The 14,978-nt window shown below is 36.2% G+C and overlaps 1 long non-coding RNA gene across 1 annotated transcript in view; it reads right to left on the reverse strand.

Annotated features, from left to right (window-relative positions):
- Window positions 1-266: 266 nt before the first annotated feature.
- LOC143732905 (uncharacterized) overlaps window positions 267-14,978 on the reverse strand; it is a 376,949-nt gene continuing 362,237 nt past the window's right edge. Inside the window, exon 3 of the long non-coding RNA XR_013201198.1 lies at window positions 267-450. This is a non-coding gene — a long non-coding RNA (uncharacterized LOC143732905). The remainder of the gene's footprint in view (window positions 451-14,978) is intronic.

Below are 14,978 nucleotides of genomic sequence, written 5' to 3' on the forward strand. Positions count from 1 at the left end.
CAATACACAATATTCACCATACTTTATTACACAATACTTTATTAGAGGACACAGCATAAAGTTGATAAAGTAGCATAAAGACAAATGAGATTCAAGATAAATAAAAATGGGTCTTCAAAAATACATTAACATCACATTAATCCATTCACAGCTGCTGAAGCCACACAAATGAGTGCCAGAGAATCATATTCAGTCACCAATGATACAGAAAATAGATTTGATATTGTGTTGGAAAATAATGATTCATTATCACAGCTAAACTGGTTTCTTGCTCTTCCCTGTACGTCTCTATCGTGTTCATGTTCTTCTTCCTCATGTAAACAGTTTGTTCAGTTGTACCCTACAGTACAGCTGATGAACAGAAGATGTGATCACTGATGTGGTGTAGCTTTTTCTCAACCAGAGGAAGAAGTCTCAACATCCCATCGTCAGGCGTTCTCCAGTCCTGGTCTGAAAGTAAAACAAAAAACACAAACAATTCAAATGAAGTTGTTTTAAATGACAGTCAGGTCAGCTTGTGTTGTGAGTTATTTAAAGCAGTGATGGGCTACTCTGGCCCTCAGCGTCCATTGTCCTGCAGACTTAGCTCCAACCTCAAACCCTCCTGCCGATTGTCTATAACTTAGTCTATATAATTTAATAAAAATTTCAGGTGTGCTCAATTAGGGTTGGATGTAAACTCTCTACCTCAAAAAGGAGAACGCAAAAGGGCCTGAGTTGCCTGTTCCTTATTTAAATTTACGAAGCAGCAGTCAGTACATTATATTATATACACATTGAAGTATTATATATATAAAATTGCAGCACATACAGGTGAAACTCGAAAAATTTGAATATCGTGCAAAAGTTCATTTATTTCAGTAATTCAACCTAAAAGGTGAAACTAATATATTATATAGACTCATTACATGCAAAGTGAGATATTTCAAGCCTTTATTTGTTATAATTTGGATGATTATGGCTTAAACTAACTTGATTAAACACTGTCTGTCACGTGACGTGCTATATAGGCCCTAGACCTTCAATCAGTTAACTTACCATGCTTTTACCATAGTATTTGCATTTTTAATGTAATTTGTTGTAAAAGCACAGTAACACAACACTTACCATGCTTTTACCACAGTAATATAATGTGTTTTGAATTAGAAACCAATGAAACGCAAAGCCTCCGTGGAGATGACAGATATAATGCAGTGACTGAACATGAGAGAGCTAATCTGATTAATATCGACAAACAGAAAAGACATTATAACAAACATTATTTGGACAGCGTATTTACGACTACTTACCAACATCTGGCACACGTGACCTGATGCCAAATATCGCAATGTGTTCGGAATGAGACTCCTTTAGCGCTATTTCCTACTGATAAAATTTGCGCCTGTTATTGCCGCCACAGGTTTCCCATTGAAAGCAATGGAGTTCCTATTGCATATAGAGTGACGCCAAGGGGTGCCTTCGGCGTCTGCTATGTGACGCCTCGGGCGCTTGACCATGCTTCAGTTGTTGACGCCTTGGGAGTGAGAATGGGTTGGTCTCTCAAAGACAACACCCTCTCACATACACATCTTTGTTGCCAATGTTCACTACAAGCATCCCCTGTGCAAATTCCCACTATTCTGCTACTTTTATTGCTAATATATTAAGAGCATATTATACAGTCCATGATTTATTACTGAGATTTCTTTTTTTTCCTTTTTTTATTCGACAGATGCCTTTTCAATATAAACCCAGAGAAGGGATCAAAAGTAGAAAAGGGCACATCAAGAAAGCAACTGGCAGTCAGTCCAAAGGTGCTTTCACTGATTAACAAAATTGCGGATGGAGTAAGAATTTTGGAAGACTGACAAATCTGAGTGTTTTATGTATTATTATTATTATTTTTTTGTAATCTATCTGTTGACAAAGTTTTATATTGGTGTATTGTTGTAGTTATGAACTAGAACGAGTTATACTAATGGTTATATCGGTATATTGTTGAATTAAACATTAAAAAGGATGTGTTAGAGCTCAAGAAAATATAGAACATTTTATGTAAAAACTGTATTTTGAATAAAGGAAAACTAATATTAATATCGTGGGAGATCTTTTAGTGTTTAATGTTCTATTATTTTAGAATTTAAAATGTTTTCTGGTATGTCTGAGTTTTTGGGGTCATGTTGTTATGGTTATGGTTATGTTGACGATTGGCTGAAGACCATTACAGGGTTAGTTCACCCAAAATTGAAAATTCTGTCAGTAATTACTCACCCTCATGTTATTATTCACTATTATTCACTATTATGTTATTATTCACTAGTGTAATAGCGTAAGCTTCTGTTGTTGTACGTTACATGCATCACACACATGACCATCGTCGGCCAATAGTGAGCCTACGTGTGATGCAGAGAAGGAAATGAATAGTTGAAATAAAGTCGTTATTTTTGTTTGTTTTTGCGCGTCACACGTAGGCTCACTATTGGCCGACGCTGGTCATATGTGTGATGCGTGTAACGTACAACAACAGAAGCTTACGCTATTACATTAGTGAATTGACTCGTTATCATTAATATATTATTCCATGTATTTCCAATATATAATATATTGGAAAAATAATATATTACAATATATTACAATATATTTCAAGTAATATATTGGTAAATATATTTTCCTTCGGGACTAGCAGGTGATTAAGACTGAACTGAAGCACATGAAACCAACACACAGAAATGAAATGAACACAAGACACATAATAGCCTACTGACAATGTTGTTAATATATTTTTGTCAAGAAAACGCATGATTTACTGTTTCTGAGAATGGTTCATCATAGCAGAGCACATGGGTAAACTCACTCTAGAGAACTCACATTTTTCTCCCCATTCCATGGGAGCTATTTTAGCCTCACAACAGGATTCAGTAACTCTGAACTTTGAACAAAATTTCTCCAAATTGCAATGATCCTGTATGTATTTTCAAATTTGTAATTGTGTGTAACACATTGTGCTCATAGTAGGGGTGCGCCGCTCCGATACTAGCAATATTTGCCGGATCGGGTATCGCCAGACGAGACCATCCAAATCCGATCCGATATTGTATAGCCTATACGTATGTTATTGTTATACAACACAAAGGGCACAAAAACATAAAGCACTATAATGTTTTCGTGTACTGTATTCCAAGATTTCTGAAGCAATTACATATAGTTTTATGTAAGGTACAGATTTAAATCGTTAAATTAATCTTCACCTAAGTGCTTCCCTCCGCGGCGGCTGTCAGTCATTCTCAGCACTCAAACAGCGCGTCGCGCTCGGGTAAAACAGTCAACACGATGAAACTCTCTCCAAGATGAGTCAATGTTCCTATTATTATACTGTAGATATGTAGATAAAGGTCTATGGTTTGCATAAAAGGACTTTAACGTGCTGGAGTTTCACATGTTACTTTCAAACGGGTGTCTGTTAGATCACAACACAACTCCTCAGTGATCACAACACTGGAGTAGAGAGCGATATAATTGCTCTTCACACGAACATTAACTGAAATTTAAAACTGTTAAAAGGCTCAAACTAATGAATAAATAAAGAAATATATGTATATCTTACTTTTGTGCTTTGAACTTTTCAATGCGACGCGCTGCGCGCCGTGACTCCATGTTACTTCGAGCGCATCATTCTGCGCACGGGATGCTCAAGGTTTCGTGCCGCTCTGAATTGGAGCCTTTCATATTACAATACTTTTGCGCAATGGCAGTTTATTGATAGCCTTAGTTGTTCTGTCCAATCTATGTATCATATGTTGCTGATTCATTAAAAAGTTGCGCTTAAAATTTTAAAATAAATATATTTTAATTATATAGTATAAATTTTGTCTGTATTGCTTTACAAAGTAAGGACAATAATGTTTAAGTCAAGCTTTGATGCCTTTAACAAAAGAATAATCCCAGTCTCTTCCCCACAGTGAGGCATACAGATACAGTTTATTAGGTAATTTGGCACTGTTTTTTTAATTATTATTTTAGTATTGGATCGGAATCGGCCAATACTGAGTCCCAGGTATCGGAATCGGTATCGGAGGCAAAAAAAGCGGATCGTGCCACCCCTAGCTCATAGTATATGGCAAGCCGTTTTAACTTTTATTCATTTCCAGGATATGAATCGTTGATACCAACAATTCAATTTTCTCTAGTTAAAATTATAGTAATTGATATCAGGAATAATATTTCTACTAGTAACAATGGCAATTTTTGATTTCAGGAATTACATTTTCACTAGTAACAATGCTAATTCTTGATATCAACATTTACATTTGCACTAGTTAAAATGATAATTCTTGATATCAACAATTGAATTGCAACCAAGCGGCAACATTCTAATCTGAAAAATGAAGCCTACCCGGAAGTGCGAAAAACTGCAATACACCGAAAATCCGCTAGGGGTAGGTCCCAAAAGGGAGCAAATGTCCATAGACTCCATGTTAAAATGTCCGTTTTCACAGCATAAATTCATGTTTTTACAGGTTGGTCCCATGGACTTTTATTGTATTTTTCGATAGGTTCCGAGTGCCTGACAACTGTGAGGGGGGTGAATTTTTTTCTAACTCGTTAGTTTAGATCGTATTTAGATATAAAATGTATGACAAATAAGGGCGTGGTTAACTTTGATTGACAGCTTGATTGACAGCTGATAACGTGCTGCGCCTAGTGGAATTCCTGAAATTTGATGTCTCGGCCATGATCTGACACAACACATCATACCACCTCTGTATCCTTTCTGAACATTTGTATTGAAATATCGTACATAAAATTGGTTGCTCTGCTAAAAACTACACTAACCGACACTGTAGGAGGACTTCGCTTCATTTTTTCCGGTAACGTTAAGTGACATTCCACTACTATTTCACGTAGTTAGCACTATTTAGCGTCAATGTTTGTGGGCAGTGGCACTGCAACAGTTAGCATTAAATCGCCTCAGATAAGATAGCGTCCGAGGTAACTTACTTTACCTATGGTTATAACTGACGTTTGAAACACTGTAAATGCGTCTGCCAAATGAATAAATGTAACATAACATTTAAAATATTCATACATAGGCTTTATAAAATAAAATGTCACAACCGTCTCTTTTTGTGAGACCAAAGATCGCCCGTTAGATATACACAAGACGAATTATATCTCATGTTCAACCACTAGACTAGAGACATCAGAGCCAGCAGCACACGTGAGAAGCACTAGCCCAGGTAAGGCTGTTCCAGGCGGGGTACATGAGCGCTGAGCGCGCGCTGATCTCTGGATCTCAACTCCGAAAACGTCAGATCAAATTTTTAAATAGGCGCTATCTTTATAAATAAACCACAGATTTTAGCTTTAAAAACAACTACATTGTCGACTGAAAAACTATTAAAACTACATTTCGTGACACAATAACAGTAGTATTTTTAAATTTCGCGGCTTTTCTCCTCTGAACGTTACTATTATTATTTATATCATGACCAAATACAACCAGAAACAAATTTTCAGTCTTGCTTGTGAAAGATAATTCATCGAGACTTGTTTTCAATTGTGTGGCAATTTGTACAGACCCAAGCAGGCACGAAACTCATATGGGTTGGCCAGAAGGTGGGCGGGGTTAGGATTTCCCAAGATGGCGCCGCCCATACCCCCATAAACGGCTTCAAAACCGTTCTTCAGAAAGTCTATGGGCGTCACAGACGCTTTGTCCATATGTCTATGATTGCAACTAGTAAAAATTATAATTCTTGATATCTTTTATTTCTTGTATATTTTCACTAGTGAAATGTCACCAGGCTACCATTCAAAATCAATTGTTGATATCAAGAATTGATTTCTTACCAGTTGAAATTCCAATTTCACATATCAGTATGGAAAGCCCTTTGAGCATTTATTCGATATCCTACTAGTACGCATTTATTTAATCTTACAAAGACTTTTGTTCAAACTAGTTCGACAAAATGGCAAACTAGTAGACCAAAAGTCTCAACTGGTTGGCTTTTTGACAAACTAGTGGCCATCTGGACCGAACTAGTAAAGCACAAAGGCGTACTAGTTAACTAGTGAGCAGTGTTGGGGGTAACTTATTACAAGTAACTTGAGTTACGTAATCAGATTACTTTTTCAAGTAACTAGTAAAGTAACGCATTACTTTTTCAATTTACAACAAAATATCTGAGTTACTTTTTCAAATAAGTAACGCTAGTTACTTTTTCACATTTATTGACTGACAGCTCTCCTGTCCCCATGTTGAGAGAAATAAAGTGAGGTGTTGTGTAGTGAGGTGTCGCTCGCAACGTAAGTGATGGATTAAAATAGCGCTACTGCAGAAATAGGTTAAATTAAAACGGTCTTTACAAAGCGAAGCACTAAATATAAAGGCAGTTAATAACAGCAGCAGTAAAATATTGTTTTTTAGTCACTGTACTCAGTGGTTTTCAGCGAATGCTTGTGCACTAATGCATACTTTCTCCTGTCCTTTACTCAAGCCTGTTAGCTTGCTGGGTAACGTTACCTCCATTCCGTTCTCTTTTTATAGCATTTGTCTACTAAGTTTTAATTGTTTTTCAAACGCTATCTACTGCGGCTCTACGTTCACACAATTGTTTTCAGTCTTTCTATATTTATTTAATCAATTTATCCTTATATTATTCTTTTATATATTATATATAATATATATTATATTCTTTATCCTTATATTCCTTATAATTAATTTTAAATAAAAATTAAATGAATTATATATTTTAGATGTTTTTAGTTTGTTTTTAGTTCAGATATTCACATCTGAACAACATGTCTGTGTAAATTTGTTTTAACAAAAATTGTGTTAAAACATAATATGTTAGATATCATTTTTTAACAATAATCATGTTTGTCAACTTGCCATCAGCAATTATCATTAAAAACAATGCAAATATTGATATTAGTAAAACTCAATGTGTGGCTTTTGCACTTTTTAAAGTACACTTTTACACATGAATACCCTGATTTACGGTTTTATTTAGTTATAATAAAAAAAATATCTAATTTAATTTCTATCCGATTAATCGAAAAAATAATCGTCCGATTAATCGATTATCAAAATAATCGTTAGTTGCAGCCCTAAAAATTTACATTTAGACATTCACAAATATTTGACACTGACTCTGAAAAACCATGCTGTTCAATTAAAAGTATATAAATTAAACAAAAATAAAATCATCTTACTGTTTCACCATGGTTGAAAAAAACCCACAAGTGTTTCCCCTGAAGTCTTTTCTCTCTGTCACACCAGCGTGTGGCTGGCCTGGTATCTGTTTTTGTGACACGTTCCTGAGCCCATTGAAAAGCATTGTGTTCCTTTAAAAGTGTATAAATTAAAATATATCATATATGAAATAAATAGTTTACTAATTTAACTAAAGTTGAAAAGAATGTTGTTCATTTAAAATCTTACTAAATTACTGAAGTGAAAATCATGCCGTTCATTAAAAAATCTTACTAAATTACTGAAGTTGAAAAGCATTCTGTTCATTTAAAATAAATATTTTACAAATTTACTGTACCAATTATGTTAGATTTAGATAAAAATAAAATCATCTTACATTTTCACCAGGGTTGAAGTAGCTCATATCACATAGATGTCCATATTGACCATTTAAAGTTGAAAAGAAACCCAGAGTATTTCTCTCATTCTCACACCAGCGTTTGACAGTCAGAGGGGTGTGTTCAGTGATCAGAATGAGACTGTGAATGTTTTGCTAAATTTATTTCATAGTGTATAAGCATTAAAAGTTTGAAATAGATCTTTTTAAAAATATGATTTTAATTAAATTCATAAAAAACAAATATGCTATATCAATGGTCTCTGGGGAAAACTTGACTATATTTTTTTATTTATCAGGGTGCATGTTAGGCTTGCCGCGATAGACGGTGTTGACGGTGTTACCGCTTTTAAGCCCCATCACCGGTGACATCACTTTCCCACCGTGACACCGCGATGTCTTGACTTTTTTAAAGTATTCGTTTTTGCTAAAATATTTATTTGAATTAAAAATAATAATTATCAATTATTTAGTTCAGAAGAGAGCATACATTATAATTAAAAACTGAACTGCGCAGTGCGTGCCAAGAGCCAGTCACGTCACAGATCAGCAAGCATCAGGATTCCATTTAGCACGTGTGGAGATGAGAACGAGTCAAATTACAGAAAAGCAAGATAATGGCGGAAGATTTGGTGTCAAAACGCAATGCAAAAGCGCCTGTTTGGCAATATTTTGGGTTCAAACCAAATTCAAAAATGGAACCTGAAAACGTTAATGAGGCAATCTGCAAACTTTGCCTGACAAAGGTTGCAGCATCTGGAGGAAACAAGTAATTTATACACGCACCTTCAAACGCACCACAAGAATGAGGCTGCCAAAATGGGCACTGCAGTAAAACATCGACCGCAGAAGCCAGACACACAGGTACAACAATCAATTAGTACTGCGTTTGCGCGATGCACCAAATATAAGAGGGACAGTGTGAGGTGGAACAAATGCACTGATGCAGTGACCAAGTATATCTGCAAAGAAATGGTGTCTTACTACACAGTTGAAAAACAATCTTTCAAAGACCTCATAACAACACTCGACAGCCAGTATGAATTGCCCGGGCGTTCATATTTCTCTAACACCGCTATCCCACGTGCCTACAACCGTGTCCGTGGTGAGCTGCAACAGGCTGTTTCAGCAGTTGATTATTTTTCACTCACAACAGACATGTGGTCCAGCACAAAAATGACACCTTACATGTCACTGACTTTCCATTTCATTGACACGGAATGGACACTGGTGTCAAAATGCCTCCAAACAAGTTTTTTGCCCGAGGACCACACTGCCGCTAACTTGGCCGATGCTTTGCAGGAGGTTCTCCATGACTGGGGATTAAAAGAGGATAACGTGTCTTGTGTCACGACAGACAGTGGAAGCAATATTAAAGCGGCTGTTCGTAATTTAGGCTGGCCCTGGTTAAGCTGTTTTGGGCACAACCTGAACCTAGCTGTGTCCAACACTATTGAGAAGACGGAGAAAGCCCGCACAGACCGTGCCCTCGCAGTTTGTCGCACCATAAACGGCTTCTTCTCTCACAGCTGGAAAAGGAGAAGGGAGCTGAAGAAAGCCCAAGTCCAGCTTGGCCTCCCAGAGCACTCACTCGTGACGGTAAGTTTATTCTTAGTTCTTATAAAAAAGCCTTTAGTATAGTAAATAAAGTATAAAAAATTATAAAACATTAAAAGCTAGTTTACTTTAAATATATTCGGCAGAAAACCATTAGGCTTTGTAGAACAGTTTAAGAGAGTTTTTTTTTTTTCGTTATTGAGGCTATGTATAAATGATTTATAATAAATCATAAATAAAGTAAATGTTTGATGCAGTTTTACTTTGTTCTGGGCTATATAATTTAGACTTTAATAGCTCTACCACATCTTTTTTTTATTTGTCATTGATAATAATAATAATAATAATAATAATAATAATAATAATAATAATAATAATAATAATAAGATTTATTTTCTCATTGAGGACTGTGCAACTCGCTGGGGCTCCAAGCAAAAAATGATTGATAGGATGCTAGAGCAGAGGACGGCCATCAATCGAGTTCTAGCTGATGACCGTAAAGTCAATGTGAGCATCACATGGCAAGACGAGGATGTGTTGCAATCGTTGAACAAAGCGTTAAAGCCAGTGAGCGAGTTTACAGACGTTCTGTCCGGAGAGAATTATGTAACCGCGTCATCTCTTCGACCTGTGCTGCGTCTCATTAAAGAGGACACATTGGCCCCATCGGATGAGGATGGACATCTGACAGCCAACCTGAAAGCCGGCATCATGTCTATTTTAGACGATAAATATAAAGCTCTCCCAGAAGCAAGCCTGCAGCTTATTCGCAAGACAACATTCCTGGACCCGCGCTACCGGGGTGACTACGACCCGAATGTTGAAGAGACCAAGAAAATGATAGAGGAAGAAGCGGTCATCCTCGGTAGGAAAGCGCAGTCAACGCACCCCGTGAGAGAATAGGGAGAACAAAACGAGGAAGCCGACGTCGAGCCGCAGCCCAAAAGAAAAAAAACTCTGGCAAGTTTATTAAAAAGAAAAGCAGGCACTGCGACAGTAAATCTGACTATTCCAGAAAAGGTGGTGACAGAAATCACCACCTATGCTCAGGAGTCCCCCATTCACGGAGAGCAGGATCCTCTGGCCTGGTGGAAAGAGAACCAAAGTAGGTTCCCCCTGTTGGCAAAGATAGCCAAAAAGTATCTTTGCGTGTGTGCAACAAGCTGTGCATCCAAGAGGGTGTTCAGCACGATGGGGAACATAGTCACCCCCAAAAGATCCCATCTTAAGCCAGAGATGGTCAACATGCTCGGTTTTCTGGCTAAGAACATGTAGACTCAGTCTACATGTTCTTGACTGCAAGACTGTCTTGGTCATGAAGTCTGTCTTTGTCTCAACTGTCATGTTCTTTGACTCTACTAGACTGCAAGCAATGTTAATAAATGCCAATTTATAGTGTTTTACTTTTTTTTAGAGTGCTGTCATTTATTTAGGCTAAGGTCCTTTATGAAGTTTTTATTTTATATTCGTCTCTTATTTATTTGGTTTTATCTTATTTAAACTTTGTGTAATTTATTTATGCCTATTTTATTTCTTATTCGTTAATAAACGTTTTATGGTTCTTGTTTGTTTGGGCCCACAGTTTGCCGATTTTCACTTTTTTCAGCCTATGCATGGGGTTATTTTTATTCGTTCGTTATGCTAATAAAAGTTCTGTCTATAAATAAAAGTTTTATTATCAGCGAGTTTTTTTTTTTTTGTCCATTCAAGCAATTGACGCTTATTTCGAAAGTGAAAGTATAACGCGCACGCATTTAAAATATATTTAATCCCCCTGCCCCGCCCCCCACGGTGACACCGGGATTACCGGTGTTGTCACACGTCGATTAACCGGTGGGAAATTTTCCTCACCGCCGCAACCCTAGTGCATGTAAAGAACTTTGAAATTTGCGGCTCTCACAACTTATCACTAGGGCTGTCACTTTTGTGAAAAAATCCTGTTCGATTTTTGAGACATATGTGTTCATTGAATCGATTGTAAAATCGATTTTTCCATGTCTAAAGATGTTTCCATTTTCAACACCAAATATTGGCAAATCCACGGACAACTAACAGGCATTAGGACGAACGTAAGGAGGGCGCTTGAGACGCGCACAAGTCAGCAATGTTTCTGATGATTTATTGGCGTGAAGTTTTTTGCAAGGTGACAAACAGGAGTGCAACATTCAAGGATTGAAATGGACACACGCCAAATTCGGATAAAAATGAACTTTGGCGGGTAACGCTGTCATATCACGAGCCAATTTTGCGTGTTTCTATGTTTAGTCACTTTGCTGGGGAAGTTCGTGTAAGCCAAATCTGCGTGGATTTAGCGCAAATACGCAACTCGTGAGTCCTCATGATATATTAAATACAGCGTGTTGCGCAGAATCTGCGCATTTCTGGCTTGCTTGAAAACACACACGTCACTAAGCAACAAATAACGGTAACAACGCGCTTGTTCACTTGTCTTGCACTGAAGCAATAGCGAATATTAAAAAGCATTTGGTTAACAGAAAAGACATTGTTATTTCCCAACATCCTACATGTTCTGTGCACTGTATTGATCTGTCAAACTAAAACACATTTTTGGTAAAAAAAAAAAAAAAGGCAGTTAAAATCGATTCCCTATTTTCGTTTTCGAAACTTGTGTTGGTTGATCCGATCGATTGTGCAATCGATTTTCGAACGTAAAGTGACAGCCGTACTTATCACACACATTGTGTGAAATGTTTAATAATTCCTCAAGTAGTATCTGTGAGAAAATCCCCACATAGGCCTATCTGTAGTGAGAGAGCAACAATGAAGACTTTTAGAATCTGTGATGCCTCAGGCCGAGCCCCATTGATAGCCTGCTTATAAGCTCCTTCCGATCACCAGCACATCTTCAGAGAAATACGTTACTTTACAATAATGTTAGCTTCAGGATATAGGGTGACAGAGCAGATGAGCCTCTGTGCATCATGTAATGTTAGTCTGCTAACGCCTTTCCAGAGCCAAAGTTTTGTTCGTACTAAATTTATTTCAAAGCATAATCGTAAAAGTTTAAATATGATCTTTTAAAAATGAAAAGATTGTTTAAATTAAATCTTTACAGTTTTAATACATTCATATCTTTTAGAAGATTACTGTAATGATTTTGTTTAACGATGACCTAAAGTATAATTGTTATTAATATAGCCATAATGATTTTTGTACTGTAACAGCATATTCTACCCCATACACCTAAACACGACATCACAGAAAATTGCATTTTTACATTGTTTTTTTTTTTACATACTGTTTTGCACTCTCACACACTAAGTTGGTTCCATAAAATCAAATAAAGTATATAACTCAATGTATAATGACAAATGTATTCAAACAATTTAACCGTAGTTTTAGCTAAATGAATATATATAAAAATTATATATATATAAATATAAAATATAAAAACTCCTTACATTTTCATAGAACTGAAGAAGTAGTAGAAACTAGATATATGCAATAGTAGTTAATATCATACACCATGTGTCAAAATGATTTATGGCCCTATGATTGACAGGTGGGCGTGACCTTTGATCTTCCCCCGCCCCTTCCGGTTCCTCCCCTTCCTGTCCCGCCCCTTCCGGTTCCTCCCCTTCCTGTTACCTTTGACCTAGTTCCGCCCCTTCCTGTTACCTTTGACCTAGTTTCCGCCCCTTCCGGTTACACTTTCTGTCAAAATGATGGATGGTTACCTTTGACCTAGTTCCGCCCCTTCCGGTTACACTTTCTGTCAAAATGATGGATGGTTACCTTTGACCTAGTTCCGCCCCTTGCGGTTACAGCTTCTCTCAAAATGATGGATGTGTGACAGTTAGTTTGATTGTTTGATCAAGAAAAGGGAGGTATTGGCCTTGTTAACATAAGCTTTGATGTTACAGTTACAAAGTGATGTGACAGTTAGTTTGAGATGTGATTGTTTGAAGTTGGTGTTTTGGTCACCGCATCCCTGAGCTTTATCAAGGGGAGCTGTGAAAGTGATAAGAAAAAAATGTACAACTATTCACTGGACCAAGCATTATGTTCATTTAAATAAAATGGTGAAAGTTTATCTGTTCTGTAAAAAAGAATATAAAATAAAATCTCACACAAAAAGTTGAAATAAATGTACAACTATTCACTGAACCAAGCATTTCAGTTTAAATAAAATGGAGCCACAAAAATAAAAAATGTACAACTATTCACTGAACCAAGCATTTCAGTTTAAATAAAATGGTGAAAGTTTATCTGTTCTTTAAAAGAATATAAAATAAAACCTCACACAAAAAGTTTAAATAAAATGGAGTCACAAAAATATTCCAAACAGTTAAAAATGTATTAGAGAGTTGAAGAAAAAACATACAGCTTATGTAAAACCTCACACAAAAAGTTTAAATAAAATGGAGCCACAAAAGTATTGCAAACAATCCAATGTATGAATGATCTGACTCTGTCTCAAAAACATAGGGAGCACGCGCGTCTATGTGTGTGTGTGTGTGTGTCAAAGCAGGAATTCCCCCCCCCCCCTCCGCATTGCTGAGGACCTTGAAAGTTTATCTCACACAGAAGTTGAAAAAGCATTATGTTCATTTAAATGAAATGATTATAAAATTTACATTTAGTCATTCACAAATATTTGACACTGACTCAAGTTGAAAAACCATGCTGTTCAATTAAAAGTATATAAATTAAACAAAAATAAAATCATCTTACTGTTTCACCATGGTTGAAAAAAACCCACAAGTGTTTCCCCTGAAGTCTTTTCTCTCTGTCACACCAGCGTGTGGCTGGCCTGGTATCTGTTTTTGTGACACGTTCCTGAGCCCATTGAAAAGCATTGTGTTCCTTTAGAAGTGTATAAATTAAAATATATCATATATAAAATAAATAGTTTACTAATTGTTGTACATTTAAAATCTTACTAAATTACTGAAGTTGAAAATCATGCCGTTCATTAAAAAATCTTACTAAATTAATGAAGTTGAAAAGCATTCTGTTCATTTAAAATAAATATTTTACAAATTTACTGTAGCAATTATGTTAGATTTAGATAAAAATAAAATCATCTTACATTTTCACCAGGGTTGAAGTAGCTCCTATCACATAGATGTCCATATTGACCATTTAAAGTTGAAAAGAACCCCAGAGTATTTCTCTCTTTCTCTCTCTCTCACACCAGCGTTTGACAGTCAGAGGGCTGTGTTCAGTGATCAGAATGAGACTGTGAATGTTTGCTAAATTTATTTCATAGTGTATAAGCATTAAAAGTTTGAAATAGTTTCAAACTTATTCAATGAATTCATAAAAAACAATTATGCTATATCGATGGTCTCTGGGGAAAACTTGACTATATTTTTTTATTTATCAGGGTGCATGTAAAGAACTTTGAAATTTGCGGCTCTCACAAGTTATCTCACACATTGTGTGAAATGTTTAATAATTCCTCAAGTAGTATCTGTGAGAAAATCCCCACATAGGCCTATCTGTAGTGAGAGAGCAACAATGAAGACTTTTAGAATCTGTGATGCCTCAGGCCGAGCCCCATTGATAGCCTGCTTATAAGCTCCTTCCGATCACCAGCACATCTTCAGAGAAATACGTTACTTTACAATAATGTTAGCTTCAGGATATAGGGTGACAGAGCAGATGAGCCTCTGTGCATCACGTAATGTTAGTCTGCTAACGCCTTTCCAGAGCCAAAGTTTTGTTCGTACTAAATTTATTTCAAAGCATAATCATAAAAGTTTAAATATGATCTTTTAAAAATGAAAAGATTGTTTAAATGAAATCTTTACATCTTTACAATCTTTTTTTTTAACGGTGACCCAAAGTATAATTGTTATTAATATAACCATAATGATTTTTGTA

The sequence above is a fragment of the Siphateles boraxobius genome, unplaced genomic scaffold (genome assembly GCF_051911475.1).
Source record: "Siphateles boraxobius isolate OS27281-9 unplaced genomic scaffold, OSU_SipBor_1 9, whole genome shotgun sequence".
In the NCBI taxonomy this organism is placed as follows: Eukaryota; Metazoa; Chordata; class Actinopteri; order Cypriniformes; family Leuciscidae; genus Siphateles; species Siphateles boraxobius.